Here is a 25886-nt window from a genome sequence, read left to right as displayed (position 1 = left end):
TGGTGAGCAAGGCTTTATACGAGCATTACTTGGAAAGGGAAAGTGAAGTTTATGAGTCAGATTCTCCAGTGGGGAGCTATTCTGCAGCCACATGTAGCTAGGAAAAGCAGAGGTAAAACACTACTGAACTAAAAAGCTTTTACGTTACATGAGCGGACAACCGTGCAAAATGCATGCCGGGGGAGAGCGATGCTTTTGAAAAGTGACAATATATTTGTCATTACCTACAACGAGCTGATTCTGTGCTGGCACACAGTATTTGCATAGTCTTCTCTAGTTTAGTAGACTTTGAAGGGAGCCTGATGGAGCTAATGCAATTTCAGAAGACATCAGCGAAGTAACTTCACAGAAATTGCTCCCCCTGTAAAAGAAAAACACCACGTAGCATCGGTCTGTAGTGAAAGAGAGAAGCAGAGGATGAAATGTACAACAAAACCTGACATAAACACAGAAAAAATAACAAACATGCACATGTTAATTACTGAACATGCTTTTGTTAGCAGTAGGTCACCATCATTCTTTATTGACATTTACTGCAACTGCAATTTCTTTTTCAAGACCACTGACCCAGGAAAATACAACCCTCTAGTTATCCAACGCCCTTTAATTAGCGATGTCTCCAGAGATAATCTCACTCACAGCCCCTATTGTGAATCATTTATTTTCTAACTTTCCTTTTTATCGGCTGTCTTTCATCTTTATGTTTTTCTGTCCTAGCAGGGCTGAATAACTGAGGCTTGTAGAATGCAGTTTATTCATTTACTGGTTCTCCCAATCGCATTTCACGTCTCATGACATTTGGGGTCTTGCTTGGAAGCGCTGGCTGCCGGCACCAGGATAATTTGCAGGAATCGCAGCTTTCCACTTGGTAAACGGACCCATGGCGCCAAGCCTTAGGATGGGAAAGGGCTCAAACACAGGCACCTTCCACCCTCCGAGGCGAGGCAAAGCACAAACAACCCTCTCGCTCTGGGAACACTTGATGGGGTTTTGTTTTTGTTTTTAGTTTAGGGCGTGCTTATCTATTCCTGTGATGTTCGTCGGGGCTGACTCATTACTGTTGGACGCTTGCGGTCGGCAGTGAAGTAGGACAAGGATTCTCCGGGGGCGGAGTGTGTAAAATACCATCAGGATCAACACCGTGGCCCTGCCGGCAGTGAGGGGTGGCTGGGAGGGTACTTCTTGCCTTGCTCATCACACTCTGCCCACAGCCAACCCTGGGCAACACACCGTTGCTCGCCCTCCGCACAGCCAAGCCTGGCTGCGGTGTCGGGCCCCTGCCTCCCCACAAGGCGCGCCGCCCGGGGAGGCACACACCGCCGCACATCCTTCCGTCGCCGTCGCGGCGGGGCCGGGTTGCCCCGGTGGGCCTTCTCAGGCCGCCGCCATCCCCCACCTCCATGGCGGCCAGCGGGGCCTGGAGGCGGACTACGCCTCCCAGCGCCCACTGCGGCCGCGAGCGCGAGCCCCTGCACGGGGTCCGGAGGCAGCGGCAGCTGCACGAGCGCACGCACGCACACCGACACACAGACACGCGCGCGCACATGCACACGCAGAGAAGCAGATGCACAACCACACACAAACAGGGACAAGCAGAGACGCTCCCACATGCACACACTCAGACACCGCGGGGAATGAAGGAGGGAACCCTCCGGGACGGAGCATTCCCTGTGCATGCGCTCTCCGCCGAAGGGGCGGGGCGGGGCTGTTGGAGTGTCAGCGGCGCCGCTATTCGCAGAGCGGCCGTACGCCGCTTTCTGTGCGTAGGAGCCGGGGCAGGCGAGGGAGAGGGCGCTGCGCCGTTGGCGTAGCGTTATTGTGAATGGAGCGAACGGGCGGCGGGGCGGGGAGGATGATGTCAGCCTGCGAATGTCAACAATGTAGCGATTGAGGGGCGGGGGCGGCGCTGGACCGGGGCGCGCGAGGCGGCGGCGGCGGGCGGGCGAGCGGCAGAGCCGGGCAGCAGCGGCCGCGGCAGCAGCGCAGCGCCGCCTTCCCTTCTCCGCCGGGTGTTACCGCCGCCGGCCCCCGGTGCCGCTCCGGCAGCGACACAGCCGCCGGGGTGCCGCTCCCTCTCCCCCTCCCGCCTCCCTCCCTCTGCTGCGGCTTTCTCTCCTCCTCCGGCCCCTCTGCCAGCCCCCTCCCTCTCTCCCTCCCTCCTTCCCTTCCCCCTTTATTTTTCTCCGCAAGACTTTGGCTCTGGAAGCAGCTGGTTCAAAGCAATCGCCATGTGATGAGCGTCTGGGTCGGGTTTTTTTTTTTCATTTGGGGGGGGGGGAGGGTGCAGGTTTCTGATCGCAGAGAAATTTATTAATAAGAATTTCCGAAACAACAGCAGCAGCAACAACAAGAGCAACACCTCCCCCCCCCCTTCCCTAAACCTCCTCAGCCGTAACAGCCTCCCTCCCCCCCACCCCCGGGCCCGCTCCACCCCGCCCCACGCCCTCCCCCCCACCTTTGGCTGCAGCAGGAGGGGCGACCCCCGAAAGTTGCGCGGAGGCGAGGTGAGTGCGCCTGTTCCGCGGCTCGGCAGCCCCGCTAGGGAAGGGAGCGGGGCGGTGCGGGCGGGAGGCGAAGTTTGGGGAGGAGGTTGGTCGGACGGGGGGCAGCGTGATTTTCCCCTCCTCCTTCCCGAGCAGCTGTTGCGCGGCGTTAGGGGAAGGGCTGCAGCCCGGCCCCCGCAGCGGCCGCGGGCTGTGCGGGAGCGCTTATTGCTTATTCCTTAATAAAGTGGGAAACACGCGCGTTGCGTAACGGCGGGCGCCGAAGTCTGCGTGTGTCCGTGTGCGCGGCCCCTCCGTGCACCGCACCGCCGGGCGGGCCGGCAGCCCCCTCCGGGAAGGGCTGTCCCGCCGCCTTCCCCGGGCCCCGCCGCGGCCACCTGCAACGTCTCGGGGCAAGCGGGCACCGCACCGCACCGCACCACAGGGCGTGCGCCGTCCGCTCGGTGCCCCCCACCCCCGGGTTGTATAGGTTTGGAGAGCGCTGTGAACTCCGATAACAGTTTCTTGGATCATTAACGCGTAGCGTGTAGGCAAGGCAGCGCGCCGCCAAGACGCTGGCTGTCATGAAAGACGCTAAGTGTGAAATCATGCCTCTCCTTTTGTGGAGCAGGCTATTTTTGTAATGCAGCGGGTGTCTTGCTTAAAACCCTTCAGCTATCGTGAGATCATTGTGCCCTTGTTGTTGAAGCCCCGGCAGCGGCGGAGTAAAGCACTCTTTTTTTTTTTTTTTTCCCCTTCTTTTTCTCCCCCTTTCCCCCCCCCTTTTTGTTCTTTAATAATAAACGTGAGGCTGGGATGACATCTTATTAGAACTACTCTTTAGGATGTTGGAAAGGTTGGGAAATTACCGTGTTGCTGTTTGCTCTAGTTGAAACCGTGTCAGTGTGTTCATGATGAAAGCCCGTTTTCAAAGACTTTGGAACTGTCACTAAACTTGTGCATATTTTAATTTGGTATTCTGGGGCTCGAGCTGGAGACAAGTTGTTTTTTTGCAGGCTGGTAATTGATGAGATTCTGCTGTAGACGGTGGAATGCTCTGCAGCTTGAAGAGGGTGGTGGTGCTTGGGTAAATTGACTTCTTCAGGTATGTAAATACTGAAATTTGAGATAATTGCGTTTGATGAGATGGATAGAATTAAAAGATAAGGCTGTGTGTTAAGCTGTTGTCTACGGGGCTGTTGTAGCAACAGCCTGAAACTGGTGGTTTGGGAGCCTTTACATCTGACAGATAGAAATAAAATTCCACTTCAGATGTGGGCTTGTTCTTTTAAAAGCCTGTGTTGCCTTTTGTATCCACTCGCCTGGCCCCCTGTCACTGGGATCTGGGCACTTGTGCAGCAAAATGAATCAGCGTTGTACTTCCCAGCAGTGTATTGAACCTGTGCTTTCAGCATCGCTTTTCACATTTGACCCTCCAGCTTCAAAGGCTATTCTGAAGGTGCTCTGCAAGAAAGCCGTGACTAATTGGAAAAGTGGAAGATTGAAAAATCAGGATCATAGGTCTAGTTTTCGTGTTAGTCTGCTCTATAGCACTGGATGAGCCACTCAAACAGAGGTGCGCCTGTATGCTGACCTGTCAAGTGGACAAGAGAGGTCCCTAATGGTTTAGGAGATAGGGTGGTTGTCAGAATATTTAGAGATCTTTTGCAGGAATGCTCCGCAGAAGCAGTGTGAGCCTTTCTGGGCAATGCTGAGCAACTCTGCTGTGCATTTTCTGCTTAAACAGCTACATTTTTGGAAAACTTTTACAGTTGTGAGGATCAGATGGGAAAAGTGCATATGGAAGGTGCATGACTGATGCACATGCTGACAGATCCTAACTAGTTAATCATCAGAATTGCTTATGCCCAGGTATTTGACACTAGGAAGCACTGCTATGGAAGGTATTCCTAGTCCTTTTCTGACCTGGAGGCACATTTGGAACATGTATTGGTGTTGATGTCATGCACACTTGCAGGAGTGTTGCTGATGTAGGTGGGATGCCTTCCTCTTCTCCCCTCTTCGCTCTTTGCTGTTCATTTTGCAGAAAACATTGGCTGCTGGCTCTTCTATGCTGGGCAGGAGGGAAAATTAGAGATAGCACCCAAGTAGCTAGCTGGGAATAACAGTCCAAATCCCAATAAACAAGCATTGACATGATGCTTCTAATATGAGGAGATTCTGGTAGATCTTCAGCATTGTAGAAGGCCTTAGAGACTCACTGAAATTAATGAGTTTAATAAAATCCCTGTACTATACAGGAATCTTGTGTATATCTTTCTGTGTGCACATAATTAATGACAAAGAGCTGAAAATAAAACCATTCATGGATAATGTGTAGTGTGGAATATGTGACAGAAGTTGCTTTGCCTTTGCTTATTTCAAAACTTCCCTTGCTTGATTTTTTTTCTGAAGTAAAATAGCTATTTTTCTTAACGAGGCTGTTCTGTGATTGCCAATTAGTTGTTTTCCTTAAGGCTTTCTCTAAAAGTATCATCAGCCATGGAAAAAAAATAAATGCAGCAGTCACTTTACTTTTTTTTTTCTTCTTTGAACATTCAAGAAGAATAGAATTTATATTTCTTTTCTTTGTGAGCCTGTGATCTTTTTTGTTTAGGACTTCAGATACAGAGGAGACCTCTTAGAGTGTAGGCAAAAGACATCTATGGTAGTGAGCTGCAAAATGAGATATGTAGCACTAATACATGCAAAGTAATAATTTTGGTAATAATGACATCTTTATGTAATAAACTATTGGTATAAATTGAATAGCATTTATTGTGTGGCGTGAACAGAGTCTCTGGTGATTTTAACGTGGTTTATACATCCAGATCAAAATGTACGTGCCTCTTTACTCGAAGGAATGCTCTCTGAATGGCTTCTCAGTTTACAAGTTGCATGAACATACCTGTAGTGTTTAGCAGATCTGGCTTAGGTTTGAAGGCATGCATGCTTCCGCCTTTCACCTCTGGGTCTGAATTTCCAGCTTGGCTCATTTTGGACGTGATGGTCATATATTAGTGGTTTCTGGGTTGAACTGTGTTAGGGGAAGTATACCAGTCATTCCATTACTGTGTTGAAGAAAATTTGGATTTAAACTTCAAGCTGTTCTCTCAGTCTGAGTTAGTCCTGCTGCTTTCAGTATTGTTCCTCACTATTAAGAGAATGCGGAAAGAGAGCCCTCCTGATACTGCAGTTCTTTACTAATATTTGAGTAGGTGCCTAAATGATTTTGTTGTAGTAGCTGAATGAGCAGTAGATTTCTAGACCTAGTAACTCAGTAAGGTTTTCCAGAATAGTGCTTAATCTGCTTACTCAGCTTCTCACAAAAAAATGCTCATCGTTCCTTTAAATTCAGCCGAAAGACGTTAACCTTGGCAGCTGCCTGAATATTATGCATTTATTTGAAGCTTGCCTCAAGAAGATGTAAAATGTATGAATATAGCCAGCTGAGTTGCAGTGTGTTTGTTTTGCTTTTTAGTTAAGCAGAAACGTCTTTATAGTGGATTGAAAAGAGCACTACTTACTGTGCCACTCTTGGACTATGAATTATAATTTTAAAGCAGGCAAGCAGTGGAATGCATACAGATGCTTTTGTGGCCAGTGATGGACTTGAAGCTGAGTTGCTGGAACTAATGGTATTGATCAGAGAGCAACCATGTGCTCAGAACAGGTAAATAAAAAGGAACGAGTGTTTAAGTTTAGGAAAATCTTTATGCTAAAAGTTTACACGTACAGCAGAACTTCAGTCTGTCAAAAATCAGGCTTGAAAGACTCCTCTGCTTGATTGTATTGATCTTTATGCAGACAGAGCAACACAGCAACAACCTGAAGAGCACCAACGGTGCTGCACTGGCATCTCAGCAGATGCATAGATGTGTGCCCATTTGCCTTGAAGCAGGTTGCCTGCTACAGCTCCTAATGCATCGTGGGCTGAACTGCAGCTTTTACATGGATGAGGGGGTTGGCAGGCATGCAGCCTCTACATGTATTGCTCTCTCATCTCCTCTGCCCCTGCTTTGCAGTTTACATCTGCTTGGTGCAAACTTGCCTTCAAGGCAAGCTGGGGCGAAGAGGAGATGATGCTGGCTGCAGGGTCAAGAGGCACCAGGACTTGAGGTATGTTTTTTTCTTTTTTGAGTGAAAGAAGTGACCTACAGTGTGAGATCCTGCCAGATTTATTCCCAGGACCTATAATTTGCTTACAACTCTCTCTGCTCTTGTATCAACCGAATAGGTGCCTGAAAAGCTGTTAGGAATGAAAGATCTGGGAATTTTCCCTTTATTTTTTTTTTCTTTTTAATTGCTCCTGAGCTTTGAAAGCGCTCAGCTGGACTGTGCTGAGTAGATGAGTTTTGATGCATAGGTGTCTCCCTGCTAAGAAAAACAGGAACTCTCTACTGCTTGTCACCATGCAGGGCTTCTGGGCTGCAGAGCAGCGGTGTTGTTTTTTCAAAAGAGGAAAAGCAGTTATGTCTAAATAAGCAAAATGACCCTTGAGACTTAATCATAACTACTTATTACAGCTGGCATCCACTCAGGTTTGTTTTTCGTTGGTTTTTACTTTCTGTTTCTTGTTTTTTATTATTATTATTAGCGATCACTTTAAAATTTAAACCTGAACTAGGAAAACAGGAACTGTAGGTGTGGAGGTGTTCCTTTACCCCAATTTGAATGCAGCCTGTTTTTTATTTAGTGGGTAGGTGTGCACGGTGTGTGAGAGAGCATTTGAACTTGTCAGCAGTTTCCTACAAGCTGCTCTTGCTGACTCACGTGTCTGGTGCAGCTTGGAGCTGCCCTTCCTGTAAAGTATCCACAATAGGAGGCGCAGGCAGAGAGACCATCAGCGCCGAGCCGTTCAAAGGTTATTTCCAGTTCTCTGGTCACTGCTTTGCTGTGGTTTTCTTCTGCAGTACTATCAAAATACACTGTCATTTTGCCAGGCTGATGTTCTGCTAGGTGCATAGTGTAGAGTAGGTACTCATTTCACTGATGTGGAGGTTGTGTTAGAAGTGCATCTAGATGCTACGGATGTTCGGCCAGAATAAATCTCTGGAGTTTGCTTTCTCTCTCTCTCTCTCTCTCTTTTTTTTTTTAATGGGACATTTCCAAAATAAAATAAATGAGAGGGGGGGGGGGGGGGGGGGGGGGGGGACGGGGAACCCACACAAAACACCAAAAACCCCTGATGACTGTTCCCAATCTGGATACACCACATCCTGCGTATGATCGTATTTTCCCTTGCCAATGGCAAGCTGGATAGTTTCCTACCTTCCACCCCTTTTGTGGTAGAAATCATCTTTAAGGAATTGTGATGAAACTGCTTTTAGCTATCTTTAGTTTTCAGAAATTTGCTATTTCCTGGTCTGTTTGTTATCTCCTGTGTGGCAGTATTATTGGCTGTTAGCGTGAAAGGATTCCTTCATTTGCATGAAGATGAAAGCTTATGCTCTTGTACAACTGCTTCTTTATTTACAGACCTTATTCTGATTACTCATAAGGATCCTAAAACCATAGCTTCTGCTGACTGATGATTCTTAACTGATCTTGTGGTTTTGTTGTTGTTGTTGCTGTTTTCTCTCAAACCCACCCCCACACCCCCCCCCCCCTTCTTTTTTTATTCCCTGCTTTCTTTTTCCTGTCTTAGTTGATCACAAAAGCCTTTGCAGAAGCGAAGTGAGTTTTCTGTCTGCATTTACTGGATCTCTCTGGATTTACTGTCATGGAGTTTAGATCTGTAGTCATCTTTTGTGTATTTTTCTTGGTTTCGTGGAATGGGGTGAAAAAATAAGCCATTTCTAAAAGTATGATAAACAAAACTGGCTGATATGAAACAGACTTTAATAACAATAAGGTGAGTTCTTGCTACTTGTTCTGTTTTTAGTCAACTACTTTGACCAGTAATGAGTAGAAAACCACACTGAGAGCTTTTTAACACATGAAAATGGGTGTTCTAGGTTTCCGCCAATACAAATGACTCATCAGTATCAGTAGGGCTTCTACTTCTAATAATAAAATTGTGGAAGGCATTTAAAATGTGTGGTTTTGGCCCCTACTCTCAGTGAAAGGTTGGAAAATATTACTTGGAACTTTTTTGTTTTTCCCCCCAAACTTATGGAAGCTTTACTGATTTGCTGTGCAACGGTGAAAGATCTTGCACCTTCCAAAAAGAACCTAATTATACCACCACTTGTGGTGCTAAAGTCTTCCCCTCTCCTGTTTCATCATCAGCGTTTCACGATTCAATGCGGTGAGTATTGCTGATACTTAGCCTTGATGTCAGAGATGTGCATCTGGAAAATGTAATCTATTTATGTTGAGTGGTGGAAGACTTGGCATGCTACCTCAACTTGCAGAACTGCCGTTCTCCACCTCTCCCACTCTGGTAAAGAGAGGGCAGTAAGATTGTTGAGTGACCTGCATTGCTGTTTGAGCCGAGGTCAGAGGATCTGGAGAGGAAAGCAAACAGAAAACAGAAGTTAGAGTAAACGACAACTGCAGGATGTGTCTGTCGTTACCTGGGAGGAAATGCATGTCTTCCAGTACTGAAAGTGATACTGAAAAAAGAGCATATCAGAAAGTGATCTATTAAATTATTTCTCTCTGTCAGTTTTTTTGTTAGTTTGGTTTTTTGCTTTTTTTTTAAGAGCCGTCAAATGTGCTGGGGTCTTTTTAACTGTGTATCTGTGAGGCTGAAATCTTTTTGTAAAGGCTCTGCCTGGCATTCAGCGCAACAAAGGGCAGGTACTTTGAAATTGCGCCTTGTAGAACGCAAGCCTGTTCTGGTTTTATACAAGCAAAGCATGTGCCCCTCCCGCCCCGCCCCCCCTCCAAACCCCGCTGTTTTAATGTATCAGACTTCAGTTCTTCTATACAAGGTATTCTGCTTTTAATGGTAGCTCACTCAGTGTCTCCTGTTGCTGCCTTGCTTTGGCCCTGCCTGTTGTTAAAAGATTTAAAGACGTTGAATGAGGCAGAGCCATTCCTTTCCTCCCCATTTGAAAATCCCAACATTTAAGAAACCTCTGTATTTACTTTCCCTGTCATTGCAATATTTATACTAGTAAGTTGCTCCTTATAAGGATGTGATGGTTCATTGCTTCTTATTATTCTATTTTAAAAGCAGAATGTGCTATTTCTAAAATACATTCTCAGTAAATCTAGACCCATCCCTGCTCCCTCGGTGTCAACAGGCATCTTTTACCACTAAATATTTAGATATATTTATGTAGTTAGTCTGAAATGCCTTGGATATGTTTGTTAGTTTCTTGTATGACCAGACTGTGATGGAGAATCTTTGTAGCTTCTTACTTGGAGAGGCATACTAAAAATGGAGGCACAGAAGCCTGTGGAGATACAACTTTGAAATGTGAAAATCCAGTTGTTTGTTACATGGCAACAATAAGAGAGATTTTACATGTTTCAGATTGTTACAGCAGAAAAGGCCAGCTTCAGGGATGTATTTGTGGACAGTTCTTACCGAAGTTCACAGGAGAATAATTGGTAGGAATTGGTAAAATACAATATAAGTGGTTATTCAGAGTTGAAGTGGTCGTAGGTTTAGCGCTCTGATTTCAGTTTGTCTTTAGAAAATTTTGCTGTCAGAACTGTCATGAGAGTTGGGTCATGACATATGAGTAACATCTAAATTGCATCTATGTTCTGAGCTCTGCTTTCTCTGAAATGGGGCTTATGTCCAAAATCACCACAGACACCATTGCTACTGAATATTCAGATTGTGATTCTGCTCTACATCCTCTTCTCTTCTTTGCTTGTGCTTGCCCTGGTAACCGTCTCAAACCGTGATGGGCCAGCCCTGAGAGCTAAATTGGCAGAAGATTATTAATTATGTATGTAGTTCTGCTGGCTGAACCTACTGCAGGTTCTGGCAAGGACCCCTGGGTGAGGGATCAAATTAAACCACAATTTGTTAGAGGACATAGGGCTGACCATGGGACACCCAGCCACCAAAGCATAATGGCCATCACAGCATCATGCTCCATATCCTGAAGCTCAGCCATGTCTAGATTTTGCTATGTGACAGTGCAATTTGCCTGTACTCACCCTAGCCTGTAGCTTGGCAGTAAGAACTTGCTGCCAGGGCATGAGGGGTTTGGCTTGTTTAACTTTGGCTTGTGTTTGCCACAGACAACTGAAGGGAACGTTAGAGGAAAACAGAACTCAATCAAGCAAGTCTTCTATGTTAGCAAAATGCGTACATACTATATTTTGCAGATACTCAACTGTCATTTTTTGCACCTGATTCTGGTTGCTCCTGGCCTGATGTGCCCTGGTCATGTTGCCTATCTCCCAGTTGTGATGAGCTCCTGTGAATTTACATTTTAAACCCAAGTTGTAGCTGAGGAGATGATCAGACCTGGTGATTGTGGGGAATTTTTTGATCCCAATACCTGCAATCCTAGACTCTGGTCATCCTTGCAAACTTTTATCACTGGGGAGGATGGCAGTAGTGCTTACTAAGACTTGTTGACTGACAGGTTCAGCAGATGATCAGAGTGTCTTGAATTTTCTCAATTGAAGAAGGGAGTCTAACCATATCCACAATGAGAGGGTGAAGTTAGGAGGTCCTACTTGGCTATTGTTGGACTTTGTTGAACTTCAAGCTGATTCAGTTTTCCAACCTAGCACATGTGAATTTACCATTTTTGTAGCCCTATCTAATTCTCCAGATAAATTGCAAAATAAGACCACAGCTCCACAGCTCCAAAGCAGGGAAGACAGGGTGAGCAGTGGGGGGCTCAGAGCCTTTGCTAAGTGGCAAACCAACCCATATCACATCAAACCATTGCACGTAGCTTCACCTCTGTGGCTGCTGGAGGTGGTCAGCTGTTGTTTGGTGCCGCCACTGTTCCTGAGCAACACTGGTGGTGATTTTGTGCAAAGCTGAATGCCGAGCCATGCACATTAGGCAAACTTTTGACTAGGGAAAAAATAATCAAAGTATCTGCTGACTTTTGGTCAGGTCCTGCATTTGAGCTGGGAAACCTAAATTCTGCTTCAGGTCAGCTTCAGGTGTCTGATGTGCTCGAGGTACTTCATTGTGTAAAGCTTGTAACCCACCAAATGCTTCTGACTCTACTCAGTGGTTTAACTTCATTTCCAAACCCTTTAATTCTTGCGACGGTTTTTGAATGTGTACTGAAGAGAAGCGTGGTGCAGGATTCTTTTTACAGAAATCCAGATTGATTGATGGTGTGAAGTAATCGTGAGGCATGTCAGTAAGCTAACCCCAGTGTGAAACTCATGGTGAATTACAAAATTGTTGAGTAGTTTGTGGTAGCTGGAAGTTCACAGGCAGTGCAAATATAAGCACTCTGCAAGGAAATTTTTTTTTGTTTCTTTCCCCCCTTCTTGTTCCTCTTCATTTGCCTTATTATTAGACTAAAAGTAGAGTCAGTGATTCATTCAGTAATCTGTTTCTTGGACAGTTAGTCATCTGCCAATTTGTGTTAACTTTCCACTTGGTTCTGAAAGTGAGTAATGCTTAATGCACTAACCACCAAATTCCAAGTTGAAAAAGCTGTGAGCATCGTTCAACTAGTCTCCAGACTTTCCCTTCAAAACTTTTACCATCCTGCAAGATCAAAGCAAGTAAGTTCTGGCATTCTCTGCGGTGCAGCTATAGTCCAATTGTTTTGTCTAGCCCCAGTTATTAAAGCAAAACACAGAGCTGCAAATGTAATTCACAAGTTCTGTTGTATACCAACCCATGTATTACTTAATCAGTGTAATGCCTCTTGTTTTTCTTTGCAAGTCCTACTTTCAACAGATAAATATTGCCTCCTTATTTCCCTACTTACCTACCCAGATTTCCTCAGCTTTGTTAATTTGTATTGTTCCCTACCTCAACAAATTTTGATGCTATCAGACTAATTTAGTGAAAAGGGCTTGCAAAGAGCACTGGAATTTGTATTAGCTGGTTGCTGCAAATATTTCTGGTGCTTTTTGTGATTTTCTTAGTTTCCTTTGTTGTTTGGTTGGTGGTGTTTTTGTTTTGAGGGGGGAAAAAATTGTTCTGTTGAAGTTTTAGCTCAATAGAGCTTGAAGCTATAAAACTTTTCTGTAGCTATTGGGTAGATATTTTGATCTCAGGGTGGTGCCAGTAATTTCTGAAGATCAACACAGTACTTGTTTGAATCATTTGAGATTTTTTTAACTACTATTTTTTTCTTTCTTATGGAAACTAGAGTAGCATGAAGAGTAGCAAGGTCAGTAATACCATGAGAAATTTATAGGACCAAGGTCTTTACAGTCTGCTTTAAAATAACATGAAAGAGCTGACTACCCCAGTGCTGAGCAGCAAAGGAATTCAAAGTGCAGGAGAGATTTGAGTGCTATGGGGAGGGTGTGTGTGTGCGTGCAGGAGGTAGGGTGAGGTGAGAGTGGTAAACATGAGTGTTCTGCTTGACCTAACGCTTCCCTTGTTCCCTCTGCAGGCACCTGTGTGTTGCTTCTCCTTCCCCACCCCCACAACTTTGCTCCATTTCTCACAGTGAAGTCGTTGTCTCTGTCTGTGATTATCCTGTGGTGCAGATGGTTATAGGGTGTCCCCTGAGCCTCAGTTCTGTAAAGTGGCAATGCAAAAGCCTGTGGACGGGAAGGAATAGCATTTGGTTGTACAGCCTGTAGCCAGCCCTTGGCCACCTCATGCTGCAGTGTAATGGGGTCAAAGCTGTAGTTGATTTTGTTCTACTGTGACAGAATAAGAAAAAAAAAAAAAAAGATTATTTTTTTTAATCTTGAGGAACAGACAGGGAAGGATCCCTTTTGCTATCTCTAGAATCAAATTCCACACCACATAAATACCCTAAACTTCCCATGTTAACCATCAGCGTGAAGGCTTCTGAAAGGGTTTTTCCTTTCAACCTGACTTTGCATGCCAGCAGGTTTGAATAGTTCTGTTAAGCTTTGGACAGACAGCAATACTGGGGGTGCATATTTGAATATGAGCCTTGGAAATATGCCCATTCTGATTGACCTGCAATTTTCCCAAGTATCAGCAGCATTAGTTAATGCACTTGCTTCTTTAGACTGATTGTCATTTCAAAATGTACTTGTTTCTGCTTTGGTCTTGGTTTTCAGCTGTTGAGCCTTTTTTTGAAGGACCAGTGCTGGCTGGAAAATTTCTTGGATATGTCTGCTTCTCAGTTGGCTCAAGTGTGAGTGGACCTTTGAACTGTTTTTGGTTGAAATGCATCTGGGAGCCAACCTGTACAAGTGTTGTTCTTCTGTCTGATTTCAAACCAAAAAAATTAAACCACGTAGGATTGTGTATAGAGAGACCCAAAAGTTGTACCAAAATAGGTCGAGAAACTCTCTCTAAGATTAGCATATTATGAAATTGCTCCCTTGTTTTCCAAAAGCAACATTTCCACCTTCCTTGGAGGCACTGAACCAATAGAGTCAACTCTGCTGCCTGCTGCAGCTCCATGGGGTTGATGGTGCGGGTGACCATGCCTGTGGCTCTTCTGCCTTCAAAGGAGAGGGACCTGCTGATGGGTGTCCAGTTGGCGGAGGCACTGACTGCCAAATCCTCTCCACTCTCCCCCACATAGAATGTCTGTGCTCACAACAGCGTTGCTTTTAGGTTTCTGATTTAAACCTCCTGAGCATTATGAAGAAGCATTCCTCCTTGCTAATTTTGGGGTGGGGAGAGAAGAACAAAGGCTGAGGTTGGTGATGCAGCTATTGTTTGGGTTTGATGGGCTCTGTGTGTAATTTAAGCAACAGCTGATTCAGTCCCTGAAGTGGGTTTGAGTTTTGGTTTTGTGAGGATTTTTTTTTAAGGAAGTAATCTGCCCAGAGGTGAGAATTGGTGCTGTTCCATTGGATTATGAGTAAACCAAAACTGTGAGGAAGGCTTTTGCATCCAGCCTTTTGTTCCTGACCTAGAGCAGTCAATGCCAGGTGACAGACCTTGAGCGCTGAACTGAGCCTGGAGGAGACAGGCACCTGCCTTTTACAGGGTGTGCAGCTTTCAGGGGATTGCTTAATCACTGTGTTTGGCACTTTGGATTTCAGGTCGCCTGGGAAGGACAGAGAAGGCTGCGGGATTTATGACTGTACTTGTCTAAAACCTGGCACAGCTGCATTCCTTGAGTGGCTAAGAGACTATGGGATAAAGGAAAGATGATCAGGTGCCCAGGACTTGTAGTTGAAACTCAGATAAAGGCAGTATTGACTGTGCAAACCTGAGGCTGTATTCAGTTATTTAGGGCATTTTTTATCTGAGCATTTTTTTCCTCTCCTTTTTTTTGTGTGTGTGTTTTGTTTGTATTTGTTTCCCTCTACCACATTTGTTTCCTGACTGTAAAGTTTAGGATATTCCCATGAAGATGGGTACACCAGCATCATCCTCCTGCACAGAGAGGTGCCAAAGAGGTGCAGCCAGGCAAAGGTTCTCCCAGCTATTTATGGAGGGGTGTCTCCTGCCCCAACTTGCTCTGCAGGTGTACTGCTCAGTCGGTTAAAGAAACCACGAGTTTAAATGATTGCCAGGGTGAAACAGTTTACAAATAGCTTTTCAGTGTTTGTTTTTATTTTTAACTCTTTCCTCCACCCTTGGGCTCCTCCTCCTGCGTACTGGCAAGGCTGCAGTGGCTCAGGGATGGAAAATCATTGTTGCAGAACATGCAGAGTGCCCCAAGAGTTTCCAGAGGACCCTCGGAAAGCAAGTTGATTTCCTAATGGTAGAGATCTCACACTTTTTCCTTCCCCGAGCCCCAACTGTTTCCTTCTGCTCCTTCCTTTATTTGGGGCTTTAGGGGGGTAAGACTTCATTTTCTGTGGTTGCTGAGGTTTTTTGTGGGTCATTGCATGCCGCCTTTTTGTTTGTGTTTTTTTTTTAAAGGGCTAACAGCTGGTGAAAAGATACCAACAGCAACATAGCTGAGTCTGTTAGAGGCAGGGTGCCCTTCTGGCAGGTCCTGCTGCTCAGGCATCAGCTCCTGGTGTAACTGACACAGCTGGGCACTTTCTGAGGCACTTGTTCTGTGCCCTTTTTGCCCTAATTTTAGTTTATTGCAGAAAAGTGATCTCGGCTACACTGCCATATCTGAGCGTGAGAGGGAACTTAGACATTTTTCTCTCTCCTGTTTTTGATTCATTTTCCTAACCCGTGTTTAATTGATTATGGAAAATTCTCATCAGAAGATGAAATTTCTTTGCTGGGTGTTTAATCTCAAAACCACAGCTCCCGATACTCAGGATGCACTTAGTGCTAATGCCCTGCTTACAGCCTTTTTCCAGCGCTGCAGAGGCATGGGTAGGTAGGTGTGTGTGGTGGGGAGAAGGGGAAAGGGCATGGGTATGAACAAGAGGAAGGAGTCTCTTTTGCTTCTCTGGTTTGTTTTTTAAAAGCAAGAAAAAAAGGAAAAAGTCTGTCTGCCTGCTAAGTAGGTTAATCATTGCAGAAAGACTCAACGCTTGCACTCCACGTATGCATTTTCACATGTGTGCCGATGGCTGCGTACTTTGCGGCTGGTGCAGCATAGTTGGAAAGTATGTGGGAGTGTGTCTGCTTCCTTTGAGGCTGCTACAGGTGGTCAGAGGAGGGTGGGGGGCAAAGGAGGAGATGCTCGGGGCGAGGTATGACACCCACTTCCTCTGGTGTGTGTTGTCATGCACTCGAACCAGCCGCCTCGCCGACAGCCAGGCAGCTGCAGATCGCGCCTGCGGTACTTTGTCTTTGCTCCTACGGATTTGCTGTTGTAGGTTTATGACTAAGGTTGTGGTTTAATATGCCCTTTTTAGGTATGCAAAGTGTTTAAAATTACCTAGTGCTGCATTTCTTTTTTTTCCCTCTTTTTTTTCTTTGTTACTTGCCATGGCCTTTTCTGCCTTTAAAAGTTTCCATAACTTTTTGAAGGTAAGAAGCATAACTTTATTTTAAAAGAAGAAGGAAAAGGTTTCCCAGATGGTTACTTGTCAGATACAGGTGTGGATTTTTTTTTTTGCCTTTGAAAGATCATTTTTTGAGATTAAATAATCTCTTAAGGTTTAAATATGCAATACAAACTGTTGGTGAATCTTAAAGCTGAAGAAAAGGAAAGCTTAAATACCTGGAATTTGTGAGGAGACAATCTCTTTAGGCAAGATGCCTTTCTTCTGCAGCTGAACCCCAAGAAGATTGCTGTTAACATTTGCAAGTGCAGATTTGTTTCCTTGAACTTTTGAAGCCTTTACTTGAGGAGCTGTCATTTTCTTTTAACTGTTCAGATGCTGTTCAATGCCTCAGATATTTGTTGAGTGTATTGCATGTGTGCACATATTCCCCTACGTTTCAGACTGAAGGATGTAGCCTAGCAAGCTACAGCACCATCATGCTAATGGTGAAGATAAAATCGCATGTGCTGGGTTGGGGAGGAGGTGGGAATGGAAGGGAGTGGATCTATTCTTAATACCTGCATCTGATTGTTGTGATGCTCTTGCTTAGCAGATTGTGCAGCTTTAGTGTCTACTGATTACCTATTTTTTTCAGTTTGTGTCCTCTTCTGCCATGGAGCTGGATAGAGTTTACCTACTTCCTCCTGAAGAAAAGGGTGTTTTCCCCATGGAGGTACCTGGAATATCTGATATCAGCTCATGATTGACAGGAGCTCCAAGTGCTCTGCTCCAGGGGAGCTTGAGTGAGTTGAGCTGTCAAATGTAGCTATTAGATATTAAGCAGAAGTGTAGAGCAGTCTTTCTGATGTTTGTGCCACCTTGTATCTCGTCGTTAATTGAGACTGCAACTAGAGGACCCAACAGTAGTTCTAGACCCTGTGTTTGACACTTTTGAAAGTGTTGATATGCAACCATTGTGGAAGTGTTAAAGCTTGATACATGTTTTGAAAAGGAATAACTGCAGGGAAATCTGATGCCCCACAAAGAAGTAGTGAGGTATGTGAATCATTAGCAAAGTCATACAGAATTAATTCAATCTGGGAAAAGGTGCTGAAATTCTCACAGCACTTTGGCTCAAGTTCATCTCCTGCAGAAAGACTTCCTAGCTGTTGTTTCTCATGTATTATTTGCTTTGGCTGGAGGTAGATAGTCAATGTAATCCTGCAGTCCACTTGCCAAAATCACATCTCCCAGGTATCACTCTTTGTGTGCTGCAGGAGCTCCTGGAGTAGCTCATGTCGAAGATGCCAGTCCTTCTCCAGAGGATATGCTACTCAGGGCTACCTTGCTGGTGGTTCTGGGGCCTCAGCATCTCCTGTAGAGTTCATCCATCTCAGTCCCAGCAGGGTGATGGCCAGTCTCTGCACTAACAGAGCTCTTGCACCTCTTCAGTAATGCAGTCCATTGGAATGTCCCCTGCTTGGGAGGCAGACTGGCCACCCTGATTTAGAGGCTGTGTGCAAAAAGGAGCAAGATAGGGGAGGCTGAGTTGAAATAGCGGTGGAAGTTTTATGCAGCTGCCAAGATGGAATTGTATGATTAGAAAATGAGAGAGAAAGTGGTGCAAAGCCAAGAAGCAGCTAAGAAAAACATACAGAAATATATACAAAGAGTGAAAAATGAGAAGACAGTCAAAGCCCTCTCTCCTGTCACATTGGAAAAGAGAACAAAATTGAAAGTCCCATGTTGGAGTAGGCAATGTGGGAATTAAAACATGTACCTGTTCCAAGTTGGTTGTTTTCTATGCAACCTCACTTCAAAATTAATTCTACCCCCAAAAAGAGCTGCTTGCATACAGGAAACCATGTTTTTGACTACAAGATACATTAAAAAGGCAGGGTGGGGCATATGTGTGCTTTATTTTATGAAAGCAAAAGGAGAGAGTATGCTGCAGAGCATCATGACTGAATCCATGTTACTTCTCTGCCTTTTTCAAAATATGACAAGATACAACCCCAAGGCTTGAGCAGCTGGTTCGAGAGTGACAGTGTGCCATTTGAACTCTACCTTTCTACCATCCATTTGGTGAAATGGGGACTTAACAGCTGCAGGGAGTTTTAAAACGTGTACGTCCTCAAAGCAACACAAGCATTAGTTCAGCATACAGAACTTGCATGCTGATCAGAGGCATGTGACATGTACATTTCTAATTTGCTTTAATTTTTTTTTTAGAGACCCTACTGGTAGACATAAATGAAGCAGGTCGAGATCTGACTGTGGTTGCAAGCTGTGTCAGAAAAATTAGCACCACACTTTCCAGTGGAAGCAGAACAAAAATGTAAAGTCTGCCAATTAAATTGGAAACAGCTCTTAATTTCCCCTCTCCTCCTCCTCCCCCAAAGGATGAATGGCTTACTCTTCTGGATGGAACTTTGTGTAATGACTCATAGTTTTATATGGATTTGTGTGAATATGTAGGTGAGGGAGACACTGGTATCTGAGAAACTATATATAATGTCTAGGAGAAGTGTTCTGGAACACAGAATAAATGAATGTTTGATCTGTTTCTCTTGCTGAATTAGTGGAAATGTAAATGCAGAATATCTTCCCCTCTTTATTCCCTGCCCTCCCAGTTGTGCTCGCTAGATACGAAGGAGGTTTGTGATGAACAGAGGTGGTACCTGTACTGGTAACTGAGCTAGTCACTAGACTAGGAGTATCTGCTTTGCCCTGTCTGAAATACGCATAGACAGGGCACCAGCAGCCAGAAGCGTGACAGCACAGGCTACAAAGTTTGTGTGGTGCCCTTTATGAGGTGGTTATTTTTCTGGTAGATTTCCAGGAGATGAAAAAAGGCCTTTTCTCCTCTTTGATCCACTCCTCTGTGGTCAGGCAATGCTGGTCTGTGCCAGAATTAAGAACATCTTCTGATGGAACCTTAATATGCCTTGTGTTAAGGCATACCTGCTGCTATGAAGCCTTAGGTAGGGTAGTCGTATTAGTGCTAGGCTAAGCCAAAATCTCATGGTTTTGCAGTCATCTATAGCTGATAACTTGCGCTGAAAATGTGGATTCATATGGGACCAAAAAGTTGTCCATCTCAAGGCTCCTGTTTCACCCTGCCCTCTCTGCAACCATCCACTTGTACCAGAATAGCTGTTAATAGCAGGACTTAGGGAAGTGATTGTCCCCCTGTACTCAGCACTGGTGAGGCCACATCTTGAATACGGTATTCAGTTTTGGGCCAGTCGCTATAAGAATGACATCAAAGATCTGGAGCATGTCCAAAGAAGTGGCTGAGGAAACTGAAGTTTAGTGTGGGGACAAGGATGGTCAAGGGAGACCTTCTTGCCTTCTATGACTATCCGAAAGGAGGTTGTAGGGAGATGGGGGTCTGTCCTGCCAAGTAACAAGTGACAGGACAAGAGGAAATGGCCTCAAGTCGTGCCAGGGGATGTTTAGATTGGGTATTAGGAAACATTTCTTCATTGAAGGGTCTGTTAATCATTAGATCAGGCTGCCTAACAGGGTGATACAGTCACCATCCCTGAAGGTATTTAAAAGACTTGTCTTTTATGTGGCACGTAGGGATATGGTTTAGTGGTGGTCTTGGCAGTGCTAGGTTAATGAGTGGATTTGATGGTCTTAAATGTCTTTTCCAACCTAAATGATTCAATTATTCTAATAAAGCCCCTATCAGTAAAACATTCAGGCTAGGAAGAAAGAACAACTTTTTTTAAAAGATATTTTAAACTCAGTCATTTCACTGTGTTGCTCATCACCAAGGCTGCAGAAATCTAAAGTGGAAAAAGTAGAGTCAGTGAGTACTGGTAGAGGAGAAATGGGATCAAGCAGGCAGGGGAGGATGGAAATGTGTTGAGCTGCAGGTACCCGGAGAGGGGCTTGCACCATTCAGTGTTGTTTTGTCATCTTAGTCTGCAGCAATGCCATTTGCTCCCTGGGGAAAAGAACCTTCTCCCTGGAGTCTCCATTAAGGGCAAAAGAGAGAAAGAAAACTGTTCTTATGTCTCTGTGTGATAACTGTACTTTAAAAGTAGACCTTGTATAAGGAACCATGCACTTGTGTAATTGTCCAAAACTCTGATGTAGTGGGATCCTTCTTTTTAGATGCTTCATCATAGCTTAATTCAGCATTTGATTGTAGGGACCTTCTTTTTACATCTCAGATTTGCAGCAATGTATTGTGCTAGCATAGTAGCAATTACATAGGGAGCCTGAAAATCCTGAGGTCGCTCCTGAGCCCCTGGCCTCTACTTTGCCCTGGAAGCATGTTGTTAGTCTTCTCTGAGAGGATCCTTACCATGGACTCTCCTCAGTTCTCTGTAGGAGAAAGCTTTGGTTTTTTCCCTTCAAGCAAGATGCACTGCAACACTTATTCTCAGAGTGCCTTGATACCCTGGGGACATTTTCTGGAGAAGGAGAAATATGTTTAAAACACACAACCAACAACAAAAAGAAGCAGCTACTTCTCATATAAATGGGGAGGGGGGAAATCCCACAGCATCTTTGGAGACGTAGACTTATTTTCTCACCTGCGGTATCTCAGACCTCCCGCCAGTAGATCTCAAGGAGGTCTGACTTCCATTTTAAAACTAGTACCTGGTGTGGAATAGTTATACTGAAGTCTTACTGCTTAGATAGCCAAACATGGAGAAATGAAGAATTTGTGTCATTTGGTGCAATTTCATGAAAAGAGATTAAAACTCCAGTGTTTATCTTGGCTCCCCAATGCAAGGTGCAGGAGGGAGCAGCGAGGGTGTTTTATAATTAATGAGTCTTTCTGCATATGTTTCTTGTGCCTCTTGGCATTTAGTAGTCTCAGTGACCTAGCTTTTTAATTCATTTTTCTCTTACTGGCATTCTCATCAGTAGTCTCCTGAGATGCAAGAATCTACCCTCAACCAGTGAGTCTCTTCCTGGCTGTGAGGATGTGGGCCAGTCTACTATGCTTGGACTCCACCAGTCAAGTGGGTTAGTGTTGCTGTCGTATTCCTGTCCTGTTCCTACCATAGCGTCTTTTGTTCTCTGCTTTGCCACAAACCAGCCATCACCCCCACCTTGAAATCAGTATCCAGTTAAGATGGTGAGAAGTGTTATGCTGAAGCTGCCAGCCTAACCAAAACCAGGTTGATTTGGGTACCATGGAGGTCCAACCAAAATACTCGCTATTCAGCGGGAGTCAGATTTGCATAGCCCAGGCTGCCCCCCATGCAGAGCACTTCTGTGGTTGCAGCCGCTGTGGCAGCAGTGTAAGCCTGTCCCATGCCAAAACAAAGGTGATAGGAAGAAGGGCTCTTCAACTGCCCTTCTCTGGCCTCGAAAGAGGAGAAACCCAAGGTGAAAACTCATGGTTCCTGGTACTTAAATGAGAAAGGCAGCAAGGCTGGGGAAAGTCTTGCATGGACCAAGCAGCGGAGCCTGTTGCAGTCGTGGAGCTTGCTTTCTTTATATATCTGTGTGAATTTTGTGGATAGGGAGGGGTTTGGCTTGCACATGGGACTGGTCCTTCATCTAAGACACTGCTAAGAACATCTGACACTGAAGATAATCAATTTGTCCTTTCAGATGGGAACTTTCTCAACTGATGGCAGACCATATATAGCACATCAATAGCTCTGCCTCCCCTGGGGTTTCTCCCTGCAGCTGCAGACCATGTATGTGTATGTGTGCATGTTCACCAAGGAGGCAGGGGCAGAGTATTTAACCAGCTGTAAACCAGTGAATCACTGTAGGGGAAATTATTTCCCTTGGGCAGAACAACAATATGCTAGAGTAGTGTTTGAGTTTGGCAGGCCTTCCAGTCATTCAGGGAGCCCATGCCACCACTCTGTAGTGGCTTGCCTGGGCTGGAGAATGGATTCCCAGTTGCTAGGTCTCAGTGAAGGAATCCTAGGAGCTTTGCAACCACTCTACAGCCATCTGTGTAATTTCCTCTGCCATTCTGACCAAGGTGTGGAAGGGCTGGACAAGAAATGTGAGGATGGAGGGCTTGAGCATGAGCCAGTAATTGTGTAGAGCAAGAGCTGGGAGATGGAGTACTACTAAAAATAATGGTGTGCTGCAGGACAGGCAGCAGATCTTCAGAGGGTGGAGCATGAAAAGAGCATGCTTTTACTCTTCTGGTAGTAGGCTTTGTGCTTCCTTTCCTGCCATTCTCCTTACTTGGAGAGTAGTCAGAAAAGAAGTCATCTGATCAACCTGCCAGAGGCCTTTCTTCACACTTCTGCCTGGCTGAAGCGGCAAGCGTAAAAGTTTCCCCATTCATTCCTAATTATTCTTTCTTGGCTATTCAAGCATAAGCAGTCTATACCAGTTTGTTTTTATGCAGGCAGTCTGTCTGTATAGTAAATATTTTTTGTCTTTCTCTAACCCCTGGGTATGACACACCTGTTTGCTACTCTGGTGTGGTAATTTTAAGCAGTTGTGCTTAACTGGAGGAAGCTGGCAAGTAGATGGAGAGTTTTAATTCCACTGAACCCATTCAGGAAAAGCAGCTGAATTTCTGTTCTGCATATGTCCTTATTCCACCCCACGCTTGACTAGTTTGGGATGTGCTGTGGTGAGCACCTGACAGGGTGGGTTTTGTCACCTGTGTGAGTGGCTGGATGCTTATCGCAGAGGCTGCAAAATGAAGCATGCCTGAATGTCTGGGGCAGAGAAGCTGGCCTAGCTTCATTTTAGGAGGTTTGCATGAGCCTTTTCTGCAGTTTGGAGATTGACCCAAAGCAGTGAGGCCTTCCCAGATAGAAGCTGTTCAAGAGAATTAGAATAGCATAGCATAGCATAGAGTACACCAGGTTGGAAGAGACCCTCAAGATCATCGCATCCAACCCATCAACCAATCCAACCCACCTAAACAACTAACCCATGGCACCAAGCACCCCATCAAGTGTTCTCCTGAAAACCTCCAATGATGGTGACTCCACCACCTCCCTGGGCAGCCCCTTCCAATGGGCAATCACTCTCTCTGTATAGAACTTCCTCCTAACATCCAGCCTAAACCTCCCCTGATGCAGCCTGAGACTGTGTCCTCTTGTTCTGGTGCTGGGTGCCTGGGAGAAGAGACCAACATCTGCCTGTCTACAACCTCCCTTCACGTAGTTGTATCATAGTATCAGTCAGGGTTGGAAGGGACCACAAGGATCATCTAGTTCCAACCCCCCTGCCATGGGCAGGGACACCCCACACTAGATCAGGCTGGCCAGAGCCTCATCCAGCCTGGTCTTAAACACCTCCAGGGACATCCATCTCCCAACCATCTCCCTGGACAACCCATTCCAGGGCTTCACCACTCTCATGGTGAAGAACTTCCTCCTCACATCCAGCCTGAATCTCCCCACCTCCAGCTTCATTCAGATTCAGATTGGATGTTAGGAAGAAATTCTTCACCATGAGGGTGGTGAGACACTGGAAGAGGTCGCCCAGGGAGGTGATGGAAGCCCCATCCGTGGAGGTTTTTAAGGCCAGGCTGCATGTAGCTCTGAGCAGCCTGATCTAGTGTGAATTGTCTCTGCCCATGGCAGTGGGGTTGGAACTGGATGATCTTTGAGGTCCCTTCTAACCCTAACAATTCTGTGATTCTATGATTACACTGCTATGAGAAACTTAGGGCAAAGCACATCCAATGTATTTCCCCTTGGATCCTGAATATCATGGGAACACTATAGAGCCAGGATTGTACATTAGATGTTGCCCTATTAGCAAAAAGAGAACAGTAATTGTCCTAGCAATGTAGATGTGAAAAAGAAAAAGTAGTGACTTTGGTGTAATGATTTTGATAGAGAGGCAGAGAGGTTGGGGCAGATCATAACATGAAAGTCCAACGAGACTATGTTGTTCGTATTGCATATATTGTACTTCTAATGTCTTTGAAAAAAGCAGATGTGCCAATTTCAGCATCCTGGACCTCTGCTAGGTAACATACTGTCTTTCTGGGAAAACCTATACACAATAGCATTGTTTTAGTGAGTACAAGTCCTTGCTTGGGCCACGAGCACATTTTGAACAGGACGTGTTTTGGTTACCGTGAATGGAGTTTTATAAAGCGATTGTCCTCTTTGCTTTTGTGTGTAAATTTTTCAGCACTAAAGTATCAAGCTACAACACTGCACTTCATTGTTAAACTCTCTGACCTTTGTATTTAGTTGGAAAGGGAGCAGGAAATCTGTGTTTCCTAAAAGATGCCTGAAGTCACAGAAGAAACCAGTATCCCTTCTGCTAGCAGCATATGAAATGACTTCTCAATGCAAACAGAAATAACTGTGGCCACATGAAAGCTGTAGGGAGGCTTGGCTGTGGGAAGTCAGCGATGATGGGAAGCAAATAAACAACAGGGAACTGGATGTTAATGTTGGTTGTATCAGATATGTAAACTCATGTTGGTTGCCATAGTCCTGCTTATCAGGATCTGCAACCCATCTCTTATCAGAGCAAGTGTGAGCCCATGGAGTAGATGTATATGCACTGCTTCAGAGGCAAGATCCAGTTTGGGGCAAAAGAAAGGTGATCTTACAGGGAAGGGAGATCAAGGTTCTTGCCTTTCTTGTGACTCTTGGACCAGAAGAAAACAAAAAGCAATCCAGAATAGTGAAGACAAAACATCTCAGCCTTTCTTGCCAATTGGAGAACTGCTACTAACGTTTATAGGCTTGGAACAAAAGACAACGAAACAAGTTACTTAGGAAAAGAATCCATCATGCTGACAAAAGTAGAGCTTTCAGCTGTTGTGTTGTTGGGGTTTTTTTTCTTCTTCTTTTTTTTTTTTCTTTTTCCCCTGAGCCTGTGTTTCTCCAGCCAATCAATCCTGTTACTGAATAAAACTCTGTAAATCAACTTAACAAGATTAATGTCTGTAAATATTTGTAAAACCTACGTGTTATACAGTTTCTTGAAATGAGATTATGTCACATTTATAAATACTTACTCATATTTTTTAACCCAGTTCGCTCTAAAATTGAATAGTTTTCATTAGTGGTTTTTTTTTCTTGCTTAATTTCATGCTTAAACCAATAAGGTACAAATCTGCATGACTGCCCACTTGTTGTTACACTTGAAATAATTGCTCTGAGTCACTGTGCGTGGACTTGGATTGCCATAGGGTGTTAATACTTGATATTTAAGTAAGCATGTTTATCTGAAAGCTGGCTCATCAGTCTGAATGCAATGCTTCCTACATGCAGTTCAGCCTAGAATGATTGTAGTCAGTGATCATTAATAATGTCTAGAATTAGTGTTCATCTTTTCAAAGATGTTAGGGTAATTATCTGCTAAATGTGGGGAAATAAATGCAGGGAATGTAAGTGTTAGGCTTTGAGAGAAGGGGGTATATGTGCATTTAATACAATTGTCTTAAAAGATTCTTTTTCTTGCCTTTGCTTTTTGTCTCAGTAGGTGTCTTGATTTTTGCCTGTGCTCTGTCTTAAATGTCTTGTTTAACCAGAGGTTTGAGATTATGCAAGCTAATAATCAGTTCCCTTTCATGAAGATTTTGCTGAAAGATCTGGGTTTTTTTCTGTCCAAGTTTAGTTCTGAGGTTTA

General features: G+C 44.8%; 1 long non-coding RNA gene across 1 annotated transcript in view; it reads left to right on the top strand.

Annotated features, from left to right (window-relative positions):
- The first annotated feature begins 1941 nt into the window (after positions 1-1941).
- Positions 1942-25886, top strand: part of LOC128897292 (uncharacterized) — an 86958-nt gene continuing 63013 nt past the window's right edge. The window contains exons 1-2 of the long non-coding RNA XR_008462301.1: positions 1942-2504; positions 3500-3588. This is a non-coding gene — a long non-coding RNA (uncharacterized LOC128897292). The remainder of the gene's footprint in view (positions 2505-3499; positions 3589-25886) is intronic.

This window comes from Dryobates pubescens, chromosome 6 (genome assembly GCF_014839835.1).
Source record: "Dryobates pubescens isolate bDryPub1 chromosome 6, bDryPub1.pri, whole genome shotgun sequence".
Lineage (NCBI taxonomy): Eukaryota > Metazoa > Chordata > Aves > Piciformes > Picidae > Dryobates > Dryobates pubescens.
Note: the sequence above shows the minus strand (reverse complement) of the source record. Positions and strands in the feature narration are given on the sequence as shown.